Genomic DNA, 19,552 nt, shown 5'->3' with positions numbered 1-19,552 from the left:
CCCCCCCCTCCAATAAACGACTCCGGGAACTTTTCCAATTCAGCTTTCTAGCGTCACAAATCAGAGTTTACCTCATAAAACTGAGCATTAAAAATTGACCGTGAAATTTGTACTTTTTATGTTCACATTCTTTCCTACATAGTTGACGTATTCAGTAAATCAGAACAGCGTGTAGAGCCCAGTAACCCATAGTTGCCAGAGCCTCCTGAGTGGAGAGAAGTAGGCCAAACAATAACAATAAGTGGCAAGATGGTTTCTGACTGGTTGCTATGGGTTACCATCCATTGCACCGACATAAGGCCTAATGTGCAATAAGCCATTTTGTAGGCCAAATCATGAGCCGTAAGATCATTTCTGACCAGAAGGCTGATATTTTCCCTCAGAAAAAAAAAAGTGACAAGTGACAATCGTAGTAACTGCCCATTGCACAAACGTAATAAGCTTTAATAAGCCATTTTGTAATCCGAACCATTAACAAACGGATGCTTTCCGATTGATCGATATGGGTTACCCCCACTGCACTAACATAATGAGGCGTATGTGTGATGACCCATTTTGTAGCCCAAACCACGAGCAGCGAGATGATTTCGGATTGGTTGCTATGGGATACAAATGGATTTGCCACCTTGGCCTGTATTTTTTTAGGCCTTGCTGGTAAAAATGTGAATAGTTGCCAGTGATACCAGCAGGATAAAAGACAGACGGCTGATATGTTCCTCTGAAAAAGTGGCATCCCTAGTTACTACTACCCAATGCACAAACCTAATAAGCAATTTTGTAGGCCGAACCATTACCAAGAGACAATTTCTGATGGTTGATTTGCTCATTGTTGATTTTCTGGTTGTTATGGGCTACTGCCCTTTGCACTGACTGGCTAAGCCCGAAATTGTGAGAAGCCATTTTGTAGGCCACACCAACATTCTGTCCCCAGTAATTTGATACTATAGGACACTATTTTCAGTACAACCACCATTCATATATTCGATCAGCATACATGATGCCCCAGGTACACTTTGAGGCTCATGTATGAAAAGAGTGCCAACACTTGCCCATAGCAACCGTTCTAAATCCCGGTTTTTATTTTTCATTCTGTACTGCAAACATGACATTCGGTCTGCCCAACGATGATGTAGAAGAAGATGAGCACAATTCGATTTAATTAATACAATTTTTATTGTGCAGATTTTATTTTAAAGATTAATGTTGTGTACACGTTGGGCCTCCTGCATCAAACAAACATTCTAAAAGGAACCATCTTCCCTGCCCATGGCAACCAACAGAATCTGGGGTGTTCAGACTGGGGGTTGGTCTAGTAAAAACGAAGAGCGGGGGTAACTAGAAACCGCACTCGGGGGCCAGTTTTCAAAAGCAGGGAAGCTTCCCATAGCTACCAATCAGGTTCAATGCACTCATGCAAGACAAAGTCTTTTTGCTATGAGTGACTACTCCACTGGCAACAGCTCCACGTTCTGCATTGAGGCACAAAACGCCATAAAAGCAGCACCATCGCCAGGCTTCGCGTGAGAGCTTGTCGCTCGGACTTCTCCATCAGGATTTAATAAGTAAGCGCAGGGAGGGGGAATATGGAGCCGGGAAAAGTAATCTTCAGTGGTCAGTCAGGAATTCAGACTTCCATCTGTCTACGATTACCTCAGAACGCCGTCGGAGTGCTGCATGCAGAATGACTAGGCAGGATGTGTAAGCGTTGACATCACTGGCGTTGAAAAGAGCCGGGGATTGTTGGATGACATCACTACGTCTTACCAAGGCTGCCGCGTCTATGAGTCAGTGGCCACCATTTGGATCCAACCATCAGTCTCTATCTTCCGAGAACTGGAGTGGATCGCAAGCCTGGGGTCCAGTGTGGGCTGATGTGCTGTAATGGAGCTCCAAACATATGTGCATTGCTTGCACAGCTCCCTTGCGTGGCCTGGAGAGGTGCTGGAAGCCAGAATGTGACATCACTCCGGTCCGGGCACCTCTACAGGACATGTAAGGGAGCTGTAAGCAATGCACGTATGGGTGGAGCTCCCTCTCGGCCATGGCCCCATCCTACCTCAAGCTGAAACTCGGCACCGGGCAGCATATTTTGAATGGCTGCTTGGCCTGAGAACTGAGTGCTGTGCTAGGGGGAGGCTGAGTAGCCTCTCACCTAGAAGAGTGGAAGGCATGCTGCGACCCAATGAACACAGGGTCACGACCCACTTTTGAGTCACGACCCACCAGTTGAGAACCAAGGATTTAAAGGATTGTCCTCTCCTACCAACCCCCAAAGTCTAAAGCACACCACACGTTACAATGGAGTGGGCAGTGTTATAGGATGGCCAGGAGAGTTTTCAGTGGTGAATATTTCGCTCCCCCATGGGCCGCATGGCATAGATCTGACAGGAGCATGGATAGGGGAGTGTAAGGTTACCATGCATGTTACAATCTCAATCAACTGAAGATCTACCAAAGTATTGCAATATAAGAACCTACCTGGTCTATCCAAATCAGGCAGGCCCTTGCACTACATACTGGTTGGTAGATCTAAAGAAGATTGTACAATCAGATGGCAACATATGTTGTGAGCTTTAAACTTCGGAGGGCATCTCTACAATAGGTGCACATTTCCCCATGCGTCATTCCTTTAAAAGATCCTTCCAGCATAGAAACATACCAGCTGATCTACCAAAAACGCACTCAGCTCCTTACAACACAGTACTCTGTACTGAATGGTGTCAGCCGTGCCCAGTGTCTTTTGCTAAACTACTCAACAACCTCCCCCTATCCTATTTTTCACAGGATAGACACAAATTATTCTGTAGTCCCAAGGTAAGAAGGAGGAGAGCTGATTAGACTTCTTGAGATAACACAGGAACTGGGCACAGTATAGCTCAGAATTTCTGACATTCATACACATCAGTATGGCATGCACGCCAATGCAGAGACCGGGAGGGACAGGTTTTGCATGCAATTGCGTGCAGCCACCTGTACATCCCCATAGGAGGATGCGGCTGCACGAGGTTACGCGTCGACCTGGACTTACACTAGGGCTGCAGCTAACGATTATTTTCATAATCGATTAGTTCGCCGATTATTAAGTTCGATTAATCGATTAATCGGATAAAAAAAAAAAAGGCTCCAGTGATGGACTACTAGTTTCTATTGAGATTGTAGTCCATCACGGGAGCAAGCTTGGCGCGGTGGAAGTAAAAAAAGAGTGTAGTGTGCAATATAGTACATTATACAGCGGCGCAGTATGTAGGCGCGAGCGGCTTAAACGACGTGGGCGTGGCGTAAGCAGCGGGCGTAAGCAGCGGCGAGCGGGAAATTTGAATTTTAGCCGACGAATCGACGATGGAAAACGTTGACAACGTTTTCCATCGTCGATTTTAATCGACTTAATCAAATAACTGTTGCAGCTCTAACTTACACATCTGTGCAGACAGCTTGCATCCATATGTGGGCAACCGGGCAGGTTCGGGTCGGCAGTGTGAAGCCGCATACTGCTGCAGCCTCCCATGCATGCAATTACACACAGCAGCTTTCCTTTCCAGGAGCAGATCTTTGCATGGGCATGCATGCCGTACGGATGTGCACGCTTGTGTGAATGAGCCCTTAAAAGGAGAACTATGAGGGGGGGAGGGGGGGTGCTTTTCACTCACCTCATAGTTCTAGCCGACCTGTGACAATGAGACTGTCACAGGTCGGCTCAGTAGATCGGGTGGTGAGCGAACACATACCAGCGTTCGCTTACCTCTCGATCCTGTCACAGCTCTCTGCCGTGCCAGCTGTCAGTCACGCAGCTGGGCGGATCCCGGCATAATTGTCGGGATCCGCTTCAGCTGCGGCGTCAGCTCGCGGTATACTGAGCCTAGGGTGATGGGAGGACGCTAGTTTGTGTGCTCCCGTTACCCTAAGGAGAACAATGGGGAAAAGCCCTGACCCGATAGTTCTCCTTTAATGGGTATTTTTGGACTTTTTTTGAACGGACATAAAAAAATTTCAGTGTTTTATTTAACAGACCGAAAGGGAGCGAATAAGAGAAGCTGCTGGAAGGCTCCTCCTCTTACATGACTAGTCCTCTGCAGCCCCTTATCTTCGGTGCTGTAGCCGCCAGTCCTGCAAGGCAAGTAAGGACACCAAGGGCCGGTCCACAAGTCGGATATCCAGAGAGAAGAGGGGAGGGTGCTTTTTTTTTGGGTTGTGTTTTTCTGCTGCTGTCAGCAACAAACAGAATGGAGACAAGAACTCAATGTAAATACCTTCCTCTGTGACGCAGAATGGAAATTGTTACATACTCTCCGGTGGAGGTTACAATAATATTCTTTCTTTCTTTTTTTAATGGTTTCATCAGACAGAGAAGCGGGAGGACGCCAGATGATAAACGGAGCCATGTAGGTGTCAGACAATAAGATGAGGATTTAGGAGACAAGCTACATGCCTACAGAGCCGATAACTTTTATGAGCGTATGGAAAAAATCGCTCCAGAGATCAAAGTGGGGAGAGGGGGCCACTGCGTGGGCTACAGACGTATATTGCAGCAGATGGAAAGTCATAGAGCTTCCAGTTAAATATTTACCTTCCCCTGCTGTAAATAAATGTTCAAGCTGAACTCCAGACTTGCACAGTTGTACCGGCTCCTCTTACTCTGATATCACTGCACACTGCGAGCTTCTGACAATGTGCATTAGAAGTTGCAGCAAGTCAGATAGAGTCCATCTCATTTCCTGGCTGAAGGACATTCAACATCATCTAGCACTTTCCTTCCTGGTCTGACTGTCCCTGGTCCGCTCCTTTCATCCTTTGGATTTTATTTCTTTCAAATCATGGGAGGCTCAGCATCACACGTGGGCATTGCCTAGCAAATACAGCCTGCCTAGGGAACACTCCTCCCCACTGATATCCACCCATCAAGGCTTTTTATCATGTTGGAATAACTCCTCCCAATAGCCAGCTCATGGCTTGCATCAGGGCGGATGTCAGTCTGAAGTGGGCAACCCAATGGCAGTGTGGCCAAGGCAGTGGCGTCCCAAGGCTGGGTCCAGCCAGAGTAGGTACCGGGTGACACCCCGCCGTGACATCATCGTGCATGCTCTTAATGTCATTGCGCACATGCGGCCATCTTGGTGATGGACGCCGACAGACGGCAAAAGCTTCATTTATTGAAGTTTTTTGTCATATGAACAAGCGCTTTCGGGACCACACAGGGTCCCTTCATCAGGCAATGCTAAAGCCTGATGAAGGGCGCTTGTTCATATGACAAAAAACTTCAATAAATGAAGCTTTTGCCATCTTAAAAAGGACTGGTGTGCTGGTGATATTTCTACAACCCCTCCAATGGTGTCACCTGGGTGCGGGCCGCACCCCCCTAGTGATGCCGCTGGCTCTAGGTAATATCCACATTTGATGCTGAAACGGAACGGAAATGTAATGAATGTAAAGGGTAAGCCAGGGACAGCCAGGCTGGGGAAGAAAGATAGATGCCAGGTGTCCTCTATACAGGAAATAAGGTGGGCTTAAATCTATTCCAACGCACATTGTGAGAAGCTCGCAGTGTACAGTGAAATCAGAATAAGCAATTTCAGTCCAGGAGAGGAAGCCGGTACAGCTGTGCAAGACTAGAGGAAAACTTGAATTCAGCACAAAATCACCTAAATTTCACCCTCCCCGTTGACTCCAATCAATTTTTCCAAAATTCTGTTAAAATCTTCCCATTTTGGCTGGAATTTTAGGGAAACGAAACCTCATTTTTGCTCATCGCTGCTTCTATGTCACACCAGACTTTTCTAGGTTCCTTCGAGGGTCAGGCAAGTTTAAGCAGAGTAGGATGAAGAGAGGAATTTATTGCCCTGCAGGGTGTCATACCACAAGATCCGCCTGACAAGCGAAAGGTTTAGAGACGCGGACAGCGGGATGTCTGGCCGGGCAAAGCCTCCCTCTTCACCAAAGGGGAATACACCAATTCGCCCCCCCCCCTTAAATATTTTCTTAATGAGTCTCGCAGCGCTCTTAGAATTTTAAGAACTCATCGATGAAGCCTCCATAAATAATATGGGCCAACAATTCCAAACTGGTCAAATCGACTTCTCACCGCAGCTGGTTACTGTTCATGATCGGCAGTCCCCCCCCCTTGTGACGCCACTGCGTGGGGCTACCTTCACACTACAAGGGTTAACTGCTCTTTTTGGTCTGGGGGTGAAAAAAAAAAAAATATACTCACCTGATCCTCGATCCCGCCTGCTGCTAAACTGGCCGCACATTCTCTTCTAACCCAGGGTCCGGTGGTCTACGCCCATCTGGTCCATACACCTACATTAGACGCAAGGACACTGGAGGGACTACAGCCGGAGCAGAGGGAGAGAGGTGAACGCTCACCACTGCAGGACTGAGGATCAGGCGCCTATATCTTCTGTATTCTGGCCCCTAGAGAAACACAAGCAGTTAGCCCCTGCAGTGTGGGGGTAGCGCGGGGTCAGTCTCTCATACAAATGCTAAGGGCTGAGACATGCAAGAAAGGAAACGTATTGATGCCTTTGAACTTTGGTGTTGGTGAGGAATTCTATTGTGGACAGCAGGGAAAAGATATAGATCCGGGGGTAGGAAACCTCGGCACTGCAGCTGTTGTGGAACTTTCACCTTCCATGAGGCATTGCAGGACTGATGGCCTGACGGGATTTGCAGTTTCAGCGCAGCTGGAGGGTCAAGGTTGCCTACCCCTGCAATAGATCCTTCAACAAATGAAGTTTATCTTTTCACCAGAAGCTCAGATGACTAGACTGATGTAGTGGAGACATCATGAGAACATCCAGAACTGGAGAAGACAATCAGGCTTGGAGAGAATAAAAAGGGAAAATAAGTGGATAACCAGCAGTAAGTTGACTGAATACAATCACAAGAAGTACGAGCAATCGAGCATGCAAAGACTGAGGACCCAAACCGAAGACAAATCATTGTGGAGACACACCATCCATGTCGTCACCAGAAAGTGACATTGACTGGACAACTCTTATAAATAATAATAAGGGCTGAAAGATGCCATTGAGTACATGGACACTGAAAGTGATGCCGCTGGTGTGGTCGATGACAATGAAAGGGCAGCCGTAGTGAGCCGGGTCCAGGCTTGTGAGTAAGCGGCAGGAATTGGAGACAAAATAGCCATCTGTGCTTACCTGGCACAACATACTGCAAAGGTCCTGTGAGTGCCTATCGGAGGAAAACACCGGCGAGCCATAAACCATGGCATGGAGCAACAATGAAGCACATCAAAGGGCAGTACAAACTTTGCAGTATGTGTTAGCAGCTGAACAAGCCACCAAATCCAAGTGTGTGTGTGTGTGGTTAGGACTTTAAAACTGTAAGCTTCTCTGGAGCAACGACTGAGGTACTATGAAGGCTCTATAAAATGTACTATGGGTTGCTATGTAAAATGATTCAAATAAAACCTTAATAAAATCTTGCAATCGGACCTGACTAGGCATTCTTTGCTGGAGTAAAAGACTAAAAATACCCTTACGCTGGTGGTCAAAGAGAAGAACATATCTTACGTTGGTGGTCAGTGGTAAGGGACATTCTTGCCAATGACCACCATTGTAAGATGCATTCTTACACAGTGCTGCTCAGGATAAGAATGTCCCCTTACGGATAGCTAAAAAGGATGATGGTCAGTGGTTACTTATCCAAAGAGGCAGAGGCAACTGCTTAAGGAACCCCTAGCAACCTCTAGGAGGAACCCTGAGGTACCACGGACTCCAGGTTGAGAAAGGCTGCTCTACTTCTGAGCGTCATCAGCCCCATCTTTCAAGCTGTCATTTTTTTGTACAACCGTTCAGAGCAACCGTGGCAAAAGAGATTAAAAACCCCTTGCATGCTTTTTCCTAGACGTTTGCTCAAGGCAATCACTATCTCCATCATGTGCCTTCAGACACCGGAATCATTAACAAGTGGAATGCGGTTTTTCATGGTTGACCTAATGAACATAGATGGAGAGGCAGCCAGCTGCGTTACGTGGCATTTCATAGCTGGGACATCTTAAAGATTTAGCAGAAAAAATAGAGGACCTGCAGATGCTGCTTAAAATTCAACATACAAGAAACCGGTCACAAACCTGGGAATTCAAACTAAGCATGTGACAACAAAATCCATGAAGCAGAAGCCACCTTCGGTCTAAGGCTGGCCATAGATGCCTCCAATTTCGTCTGAATCAGCCTAGATTCGAACCTTGGGTGGACCTGCAAGCACCACCTGATAGTGGTGCCAGCAGGGGCCAACCCGCAGCTTGAATATCAGCAAAGCCAGCAGGACTTGGCTGAAATTCGAGTAGTATATGGCAAGCTTTACACTGGCCTACACAAGTGAAAGCAGCAGAGAAAAATTAAAGGAGAACTACAGGGTGAGTGACTTTCACTCAACCTCATAGTTCGAGCCGACTTGTGACAATGAAACTGTCACGCATCGGCTCAATAGATCGGGAAGTGAACGAACACATACCGTCGTTCGTTCACTTCTCGATCAGGTCCCTGCAGAGAGCTGTCACTCACGGCTCCCTGCAGGGATTTCCCCGCTCCGATCCTCCAGCACTGACTGGCGGGGGAGGGGGCGGGTATAGCTGGCTCTGGCTCTAGATAGGCAGAGCCAGCTGTCAATCACACCGCTGTGTGGATCTCGACATTAATGTCGGGATCCGTCCCGGCTGCGGCTGTCTCAGTATACGCGAGCTGTAGCTCGTGATATACTGAGCTTTGGGTCACGGGAGGATGCTAGTTAATGTCCTCCCGTGACCGTTAGGAGAAAAATGAGGAAAACCAGTTACCCCATAGTTCTCCTTTAAATCTCCTGCCCTGATAGAGAGGGCTGTGCTGTGTGGCATATATACACATCAGACTGGTTTGACAAACCTTAACCCTTTGGCACATAAGAAAGCTCCCTTTTATGTATTGAACTCTTTTTCTTGGAGTTTAGCTTTTAAGTTGTCTCTGTACATCTCTACATAGACAAGTATAAATGAGTACAGTGAGGCATTGCCCTCCTAGCACGCTATTTTAAGGTGCACAGACTGTTGTCAATGTCTACCTTGGAACTGTTACAAGCCGCAGAATGGAGGGTGCACAAACCATTTTCTTCCAGACGTGACAGACATTTTCTTCTGTGCGTGCAGAAGGAAGAGGCAAAGAGTAAATATGGATCCACATAATGAGTTTGTCCCCGGGTCTTGTATACATTTTGATATACACAGAGCGTTGTCCATAGGAGAGTGCCTTGGATTGGATACAGCCCGGAAAGCAGGGTGGCACAAAACTTCCAGACCGTGTGTACAAAACTAAAAAAGTACAACAAGAGACAATATTTATCTACATAAATTTATTTCCGAATTGTGCGTCTTTACTCATGATGTCTCCCTCTCATTTTCCCTGCCGCTCATTCCGGGTGGAAAACTACCAGACGGTTTACCCCTGGGACGGATGCGTGCAACTTCCAGTTACCCTGAGGGCCAGATATAGAGCTCGCAGACAGAACACCATTGAGAGACGGAGCCACCATTAGATGTGCACAGCGGACCAGTCACATTATTGTTCTGAATCGCTGCCAACGATCCCTGCCGCACCTCCAAACTACGGGCAGACAGACCGCCGAATGTGCACCATGCAGCGGAGAGGACAATGAAAATATACAGAGCTGCCTGTTCATACAGCGTAACAAGAGTCAGGTTTAAAAGAGAAAGACTGCAGTTAGGTTACAAATACATTCCAAAATAATATAATATACCGCTATCTCATTGTATAATTTAAATGGTCAGACTGTGCAAAATTCACCATTTCCATTTTTAATAGATGGAGGGAAAGCAGAACCCCAGCAAAAACATGATAAAAATAAACATCCCATTGGAGGATAAAATGCCAAAAACAGCTTTTGCTGAAATATTCACCTGCAATCCAGAGACCCCCCCCCCATTACTTTTTTCTGCCACTAGATTTCCTCAGTCCGATTAGCAGCATTATGCAACCCACTTCCTCTGAGCTCAGTTCATCCTGGACCCATCCCAGTCGGTGACTGGACAGTGAAAAAGAGAAGCAGCACAGTGATGGTCACTTCTGGTCAGCACTTGATTGGAACACTGATTGGCTCCGTGTGCTGCTTTTTCCTTAGACACTCAAGCCTTGCTGTACATGGAGTGCAAGAGTCTTATACCAGGTCAAATGCAGATGCTTCCATTTAACAAATACATTCAATGATGCATTAATAATTACAGAGATGTGTTCAATTTTGTCTCTTATATCTGCCTGGAGTTCAGGTTTAAGCCACCTGAAAGTTTTTTTTTCCTATCTTTTGGGGATGCTGTTGGTGAGATCTCTGCACTGAGTTACTCTTTGCACACTTGCTGTGCTCATTAGGCGGGGGCTCCCGCCATCCCTGTTGGATTTTATAGCCGTAATGTAACAGAAGGGGCTGGAACCTGCAAAGCATCTAGGTGGATGGGAACGGAGTCAGGGATATCACATTGCTGGAGTATGAAAGAAACCAGGGCCTATACCTATCGAAGAAGAACAAGGGAGAAGAAAGAAGGAAGGAAAAGAGAAGAAAGAAGGAAGGAAAAGAGAAGAAAGAAGGAAGGAAGAGAGAAGAAAGAAGGAAGGAAGAGAGAAGAAAGAAGGAAGGAAGGGAGAAGAAAGAAGGAAGGAAGGGAGAAGAAAGAAGGAAGGAAGGAAGGGAGAAGAAAGAAGGAAGGAAGGGAGAAGAAAGAAGGAAGGAAGGGAGAAGAAAAAAGGAAGGAAGTGAGAAAAAGAAAAGGAGGAAAGAAAAAGGAAATAGTCAGTAAAAACATGTAGACATTTGTAGTTTTACACTGGTGGTCAGTGGAGAAGAGACCCCGTCACTGATGGTCTTTGTAATGTTTCTCTACACTGGTGCTCAGTGGGAGAAGTGGCCCCGTGGATTAGCGGTCAGTGAGAGAAGGACATATGATGGTTTGTATGATGGAGTTCCATCGCATTTATCCTGAAACTCGAGGTAGAAGATGTGACTGTTATCTGAAGCCTGAGAATTAAGCCGATACAAATCCTGATGGTCTGTCTATACCGAGCCGCCGTCTCTAGTTTCAGGTTGGGCTCCAGTACTTTTCAATCAATGGAAACATAACCCACTTCATTCAAATTTAACCAACGCTGTACAATCGTACGGCAACCTAAAAGAAAACTGCAAAGTCACATTATATGATGGGATGCAATTCTATGCTTTTTGAAAGAACTCCGCTAAGCTCTGTTCACACCTAAACTGATAAACACAACCCCTATGTAATTCCAGAACACCGCCGCTTCAGCTTCATGGGGAAATGTGGCTATAGGATCCCCATGACTCACTGCCAGACACGTGAAAACAATCACTAGATGGATGAATATATTCCCCAGTGAGGTCACCGGTCTCTAGTGAATAGATAGGCTGGACATCATGTCTAATAAACTTTGCCTTTAATGTAATATCACTGGCTACAGTCAGGGGCGGCTTGTCACTTGCCTCTCTATTTGGAGGCAGAAAATGCGTCAGCAGTTCTAGATAGGAAAATCAGGATAGTGTAATCTGCGGGTAGCCGTTTTCACAAATGTCAGACACAGATCAGCCCCCAGTGCAACATCTCACCTTGTGAACTGCTACAAGGTTATAGTTATAATGTCCAGATCACTGGAGGGGGAAGGGAAGACTGAGGAAATGCTTACTCCTGCCTGCAGCAGACTGATAATATCTCAAGAGTCACTGGACTGGAGCTCAAGGACAACTTTTTAAATCTAAAATATGGAGCTTTCCTGAAAAATGACTGTGGCATGTCAAGGATTCATTCATGTTCTATTACAGGGCCCCTTTAAAAATCAGACCTGGACTCTCCCGCCCCTCACTGACCCATTGCTTATGGACGTGCCCGTCAATGGTACAGTTCTGGACTGGTGTTACCACATATATAGCAAAAGTCCTAAAGTGGACCCCGCAACCGAATCCACTGCTGTACTTGTTCAGCGCCCCCGAATATTCCGCGGTAGAACCCCACTGCTCAACCCACAGGGGCAGAGATTGGCTGCATATTTGCCTACTGGCTGCTCGAAGATGCATAATGAGAGCTTGGAATAAATATTCCAACCCCGCCAATCTCAAGTGTCATCACGGAATTGAAAATCTTGTCCCTTAGGGAGAAACTTGACACTGAAATGCACGTTGATGCACTCACTACAAAATTCTTCAAACGTTGGAAATATTTCCTGGCAGCAACGTATGATGACACAGAGTTAGCGCCAATAATGCAACCCTTCAAGTACTCGGACTGGTATCTCAAAGCAAAACTGGCGAATGACTTAGGGGTCCTGGAAGCGCACTGATGCAAAATAGTGCTTTAGTTTTAGACAGTAACACCCCTAGGAGGTATAACCTGCTTATTGTGATAGCATACAATGAACAAAGTAAAAGTGGCAACCAGCTTGGGAATGTTTAAGTTTGGTATTTCTGGTACAATTGTTGGGCTAACTAGAAGTAGTCTCATATTGTGTAAATTATATGTCATAAAAAAAAAAAAAAAAAAAAAAAAGGTTATACCCCTCAGGGGTATAGCCGTGAAAACAGAATATCTGGTATTGTTCCTGGATATCACGGTAGTTTGGCAGCTACCATTACAACATGAGAAGAACATTTGCTAAAAGACATCGTTCACTCGGAAAGTTGATCCAACATTGTTACAGAATGAAAAAAATCCTTTCCAAATACAGAGCACAAAACCTGCAGTCTGCCTGAAATTATCCCGGCAGCAAAATGGTTATTGATAGCCTAGAACCCATCACTGCCCATCACTGACCCATCCCAGCCTGAGCCCATCACTGACCCCTCCCAGCCTGTGCCCATCACTGACCCATCACTGCCTGAGCCCATCACAGCCTGAGCCCATCACAGCCTGAGCCCATCACAGCCTGAGCCCATCACAGCCTGAGCCCATCACAGCCTGAGCCCATCACAGCCTGAGCCCATCACTGACCTCATTGGCCTGTTGTACAGCCTGAGCTGACAAAGATATTATGGACACTCAGAGCACTCAGTTAGAGCACCACTCTAACTTATATCAACCTTTAGCACACTTAGTTTTACTTGTGTATTTTCTCTCTTTGTACCCTTGGTTTGGGAACTTGTGGTTTTGTTTAGGGTACATCTTGCTGATATTAATTAATTTTGTGCCAAGGACACATAGCTTTCATTTTAAAACAATTTTCACATGATGTTGGATTTCACAATATATCCAATACATATTTTAATGAGTAGTTAACACCTAGAAATGCCTAGAATACATTATTAATGATTAGGTCAATAAATATCAGTTATTCCTCCTAATAAAGTAGAAAGTGCTATACAGACGCTCGTGTCCACGTCAGTTTCTCTAGCATTATGCTATATGGGTGCACCTTAACCTTATTCTTCTTGGATAGGTGTGGTATCGAATTTAATTCTGTCTACAACAGAGCCCATCACAGCCTGTTGTACAGCCTGAGCCCATCACAGACCTATCACACAGAGGCGTCCCCAGGCGGGGTGACACCCGGTGCGGGTACCGGGTGACACCTCGCAGTGACGTCTTCGCGCACGATGACATCACACGCAGTACCGCTGTTACCTGCCGACGGCCATCTTGGTGATGGATGCCAGCAGAGAGAGAGGAGGGGACGTCACCCGGCGGGATAAGGTATGCGGCCAGGTCCCCTCCTCTCTTGAGCAACTGTTGGGCTCTTGGTCCTTGACCGAGTGCCCGACTTTTCAGAGGGCGGTGACACCAAAATGACTGTCATTTTGGTGTCACCCCTCCAATGGTGTCACCCGGGTGCGGGCCGCACGCCCCTTGTGACACCACTGCTATCACAGACTGCTGTTTTCATGAAATACCTTATTCTAGATATGGATTGGGTCTCTGCATCTAAAAAAATAAACACACTGGTGATCTATGAATGGAAACGTCTCTTCTGCTCAGAACACTCAGCAACGTATTCAAATATTTTCCAGATACTTTTTGTTCCTGAACAGATTTGTCTGAGCCTTCCGCAGCCCAACAAACCTTTGATAATCCTTCTGAGCTAAAGCAGACCCCACCATCAGCATGCCGAGTATGTGTCAGTGCAACACTTCCAGGTATTTATTACCTCTCTCAGAGGTCACATGACTCCCCCTGACAATTCTTTGTCCTGCGCCGAGGGTGAGGTACTGGACTACCGGAGGCCGGCTGTGTTGGCTAAAGGAGGGGGAAGAACATTGCCGATGGCACCGCAGACACGCCTCCCGTCCGCAGTGGGATCACCTGCACTGGAACACGTGGTACTGCAATGCCCTGCGTTCTAGTGCAGTGCAATCGCAAATGGAGCACTGGAATGCACGGCATTGCTATGCCACGTGTTCCTGGTGCGGGTGATCCCACTGCAGGCGTGTCTGTGGTGCCATTGACATGAACGGCACCACCACACCCAGTCCTGCGCCAGAACGCGGGAAGGCTTTGTTCATGCAATCCAGTCAGTGTGTTCATGGCACAGAATTCCATGCCATGAACGCATTGGAAGGGGTGAACAGGTCCTAAAAGTCCAACCTTGAATTCCAGTCCAGTGACTCTGACTAGGCTTAGGTGTCCTCAGTCTGCTGCAGGCAAGAGGAAGCATGTGCTCAGTCTCCCCAAAGTCCCCATTGTAACTTTGCAGCAAGTTACAAGGTGAGAGGCTACGGCATTTGTTACATTGATAGGAATGGGCTGCCAACACACTAGAATGGAAAGACAAAAAGAAGGACGTGCACTTTTTTCAACGCAGCACACCACAATGAATGTACAGTAGCGCTTCACAGTGCATTGCATGTGCGTCAGAGGTGCATTGGGTGAATGCTAGGAATGCACCAATACCAGTTTTTGGCTATCGAGTACCGATATTTTGCTTTTGGTAATCACCGATACCAGTGCTTCCTCTGGCATGGAGCAGGCTTCCCGGGCAATCAGGAAGCTGGGCAGTGGGTAATGACATGCTTCCCGATTGCCTGGGAAGCTGGCTCCATGTTGTTTGGCCGGCCCAATTGTGACTGGCCAGGAAACCGGCTTCCCAGCCAATCAGAAATCCAGGTGGCAAATAGTGACCATCCCCCCGGCTTCCTGATTGGCTGGGAAGCTGGCTCTATGCTGACTGGCCAGGAAGCGGGCCTTCCAGCCAATCAGCAAGGAGCCGGCTTTCAAGAAGCTGGGTTATTACTCGCCACCCGGCTTCCTGATTGCCCGGGAAGCAGGCTCCATGTTCTCCTACAGCACTGCCGGTCAGAGGGAATCTCTGACCGGAAGTTCCGGTATCAGGGAAGGTATCGGAGCATTTGGCTACTCGCCCAAATACTCGGTATGGGTGCATCCCTAGTGAATGCATTGGGGTGCCATTGACACTGAACAACACCGCGATCTGCTAGCGCACGTAACATGCGCATGGTAATGCATGTGTTTCCTCAACACACTGAATGGGTGACAATGCATGTCAGCGCACTTAGAAGTGATACTCGAATGGAAAAAAAAAAAAAACCTAATTAAAAAAGCATTTTAACGCAGCGTAAATCAATCAGCATCCCTTTACTATGCATTTTTAATTGCGCTGTGAAATGCGGAAAAATGTAGACGTATTCCCTTACAAGCCGTTTCGCGGCGTTCCGCTACTCGCCGTTTCACATAGCAATAGTTCTTATTCCTGTAAAAAGCCGACATATGGGAATGTAGTTCCCGATCCTCCACGTTAATGAGTGATGTCATGGAGGAAATATTTTAGTGTTTTTATAAGACCCCCCTTCCCTCCGGAGGTCTCCGAAACAGATTGTCGATTCCACAATGCAGCCCAGACACAGGGGGGGTTTGTGTCTGATGGGGAAAGGGGACACCATGTTTGTTTTGCTGCCACTAGAGTAGACCGTGGGAGGGGCCACGAGTCACCACGGCCTAAACAATTAACCGATTCACTTCCAGATACGGAGCCCGACCCGAGGCAGCGCGCCGGGCCAATTTTAGCATTACTGCGGTTTTGCAGGAAAATGTATTAAAAACAGTCTGGGAGCGCAGAATGAATGAAATCTTCTGTTCCAGCTTTAAACAATGAGAAACATGGCGGCTTAAAGGGACAGTACGTTACATTGTGCGCGATCGCGCCTCATATCATGTACAGAAGTTATAATGCACATACAAAATATCTGACATACTTGTAAGTGCAATCGGCTCACAACTGCGGCTTTGTGTCAATGAAATGGCAACAAAAATGACACTTAGCAGTTTCTCTTTTCTGGGTAATCCGCTGCAGTGGGCTCCTTCTGGTGCCGGTCGTGCGACCGGACACCGTAGCTTCAGTCAGGTGATCTCAGACAAAAAGGTGAAGGATCCATTTCCAGGGATAGCCACCCATTGGCCCCGAGTAAACTGAAAACTCGAAGCGCACAGCTCACCCCCAATCATGCGTCCCCGCAATCCACATTCGGTGCACGGATGACTCTCTTCCGGAGTAATGTGGAACGGGCACACAATGATCTTCCAAAGAAATTCAAACTTTATTCCGCATGCATCTGTACAAAGCACAACCGCTATTTATTGTCGCCCCGTGTACCTTCAGCTGGGATCACATGACCAAAAGCTCCAACATAAGGAGGACACGAGCGGCACTGCAGGGAGCACAGAGCAGTGGTTTCTCCAGTATTACACGTCTACCAATTGGTATAGAGAAGCAGGAAAATAAAAAGTGATTAGACTTCATTTTAGGCATTAATGAGACTGTCAGATAATAAGAATCTGTCCTGATGGGCTTTTGCGTTAGTGCCTCTATGCCCTCCATACGAGTCTACAGGAAGGTCAAAGCAGCCTGAAATAGGTCAAACGCAAGTTAGGAGGAGGTCGGCTGCACCAGTCATGACTTCTGAATGATCTCCAGAGTCTCAAACTGATGTCAAATGCATCCCTAATCTTCCTGTTGTGTCACTAGGACAGGAAGTGATGGGACACGTTTGAATGAATTGGCCGAAGGCTAGCCTGGATTTGTGGGAGGAGCCTGTGCCTTTAAAGACGGCACGGCTCACAGGGGATTCACGTCGGCGGGTCATGAACGTCCCCACCCGCCCATTCCCCTTGCTTTCATTCACTTCATTTACAATCAGAGTATGCCCCCTTTTAGGCATACTGACCTGAGAAGGGGGGAGGGGGGGGCGGCGGCGGTGTATCACTTACTTGATAAGGCTCGGACCACAAATACATTAAAAGCGCTTTCATTAGCAGAGTGTAGAAGGGTTAGAGCTGCTGTCAGGTGTATGTCGTTGTCTGCGTGCCTTCCAGTGAGGTTTCTCTGTGGCTTGCGGTGTCACCAGAACAGCAGGTGGCAGGAAGTGTTCCCCAGCGGAGACACAGACGACATCAGACACATTGGCTGAGCTCTTCAGAACAACGGTAATAAAAATGGCCGTTTTGCTCACATTGTTCAGTTGCTGTGTGTGCGTGCACTACGCACCTCACAGCCAGAGGTATGTGTGCCATAGTGTGCTGTGCATACCTGCATATGGTGGCCGCCCACCTCGGACATTACAGATCAATCGATTCTGATCAATTGTTGGGTGACTAAAGCCATTGCGTTCTGACAGTAGTGGGTGCGATGCCGTCAGAATGCCCAAACGATGGCTGCAGTCACTGCTCGGCAGATAATTTTTACGCCGGCTTCTCCTTGAACAATCGACTTTTGTCAAATGGAAGGATGCCGGAGGGGCCACACACTGCTCGAGTCAGCAGTTGAGCTGTGTATGGCCAGCTATGCTTTATCCCAGGGGTAGTCAACCTTGGCACTCCAGCTGTGCTGAAACCACAAATCCCAACGTGCTTCTGGGACTCATGCCTGGTGCTGTCAGCCTTGCAATGCCTCATGGGACTTGTAGTTCCAAAACATCTGGGAGGGCCAGAGTTGCCCAGCCCTGCTCTATTCCATCTAGGATTTCATGTAGCTTTCCCTTCATATACAGGTTACTGCCAGGACACTGGAGCGGTCCCCCCACTCCAGCTACGGTCCTTACATCTAATACAAGTCAATGGGCTGCATTAGACGCGATGATGTCATGTCATGGGTCCTTAGACTGTCGGAGCCCAGGGAAGAAGAGACTGCAGGGACCAGTCTAGCAGCCCCTATACAAAAACATTAGCAGTTGACCCTTGCAGTGCAGGGGTGGCCCCACTGCAAGCAGGGCCGTATTTCCCACAAGGCCAACCAATACCCGGCCTTGGGGCAGCAGGGAGTAGAGGGGCAGCAGGGGTGTGGAATTCTTATCTCCCGATGCCCGGGACATGCGGCGCCGGGCAGTTTTTGTTCTAAATTTAGCCCTGCTTTGGGCAAGCCGAGCTAAATGTAGAGCTAAAATCTATAGCGGGGGAAGCCGTCGCTTGTTTTGTACAAGCCGAGATCACTTGTATGCAGCCTGCAGGTCTGCCATTCTCCATGGGGGACGGGGGGGGTTGGCAGGTAGGGGGGCGCATTGAGAAATCTGGCCTTAAAGCAGCACAGAGTAAATCCGGCCCTGACTGCAGGGGTTAACTTTTAACATTCCCGGAGTTCCTCTTTAGCTAAACCGGATTCTTTTGAAGAAAGTTCCCTATAGAGGTTTCCATTGTGTACAGTCACATGACTCTGATAACAAAGTTTTATCGCAGGCCCAACAGGTCAGGACCAAACATCGGCTACAGGAGCCTTTATACACACACATGCCCTAAAGAGGATTTGCAGCCCTACTTCCAGTCGTGCTAATAGGCCATGAACTTACAACACGCAAATAGGACTGACTGGCTCCTGAACTCTGCAGACGTTTATTCAGCTTCATCTTTTGCTTTGATTACAACATGCAGCAGATTTTTTGTTTTTTTTTTTCCTGCGAGGGGTTAATTTCACCCTACAGATCGATTTCAAGCCGCACGGCTCCTCGGAGCCAAAAGTCCCCTGCACCCTGGAAGGGGTTAACAATAAAGAAGGGAAGCATTAACCTTTGTGACGCTGGGGCTGTGCTCGCTCCTGGAGGTGGAAAGTAGGGCTGCTGAGAGGTCCCATTCATTGGGGCTGAAAACTCAGCACAGGAGACAAATAAAGAGAATATTTCATAGCCCCGGCACAGAGCACAGAGCAGCCCTGCCAGGGAATGGGGGAGCTCCCTGTAATTTATAACCTCGTCCACAGAGCAAGGCTTGTAAGCCTGTTAACACTTTTCCTGCCAAAAAGGAAAAAAAAACGAAATGGCTTTTTTTCCCCCCCCCACAATGACTAGCTATTAAAAATTGTGCCACGAGTCACAAGTCATTTGCCGGGCAGGAGGGGGAGGGGAAGCAGCAAATGCAGGGCAACTGGAGCAAGGCTTGTAAGCCTTAGTAGGCCAATTATTCCACTGCTCTGAGTTTGACCAACTTTGTCCTTAGGCTGCCAATAAAACACAATGCTCTGGATTTTGGAGTTATCACTTGGTCGGGCAGTTGAAGATCTCTCAACTCATACAAATTCCCTACAAGAGGATTCCAATCCCTACCCTTCATCCTATCTTT

The 19,552-nt window shown here is 47.4% G+C and overlaps 1 protein-coding gene across 1 annotated transcript in view; it reads right to left on the bottom strand.

The window, feature by feature from the left end:
- The window catches only part of LOC108802185 (carbohydrate sulfotransferase 11-like), a 38,053-nt gene that overhangs the window by 5,296 nt on the left and 13,205 nt on the right, over positions 1–19,552 (bottom strand). The window lies entirely within an intron of this gene.

The sequence above is a fragment of the Nanorana parkeri genome, unplaced genomic scaffold, assembly GCF_000935625.1.
Source record: "Nanorana parkeri isolate BGI_ZX_2015 unplaced genomic scaffold, ASM93562v1 scaffold2701, whole genome shotgun sequence".
Lineage (NCBI taxonomy): Eukaryota > Metazoa > Chordata > Amphibia > Anura > Dicroglossidae > Nanorana > Nanorana parkeri.
This window is presented reverse-complemented; position numbering and strand designations above follow the sequence as displayed.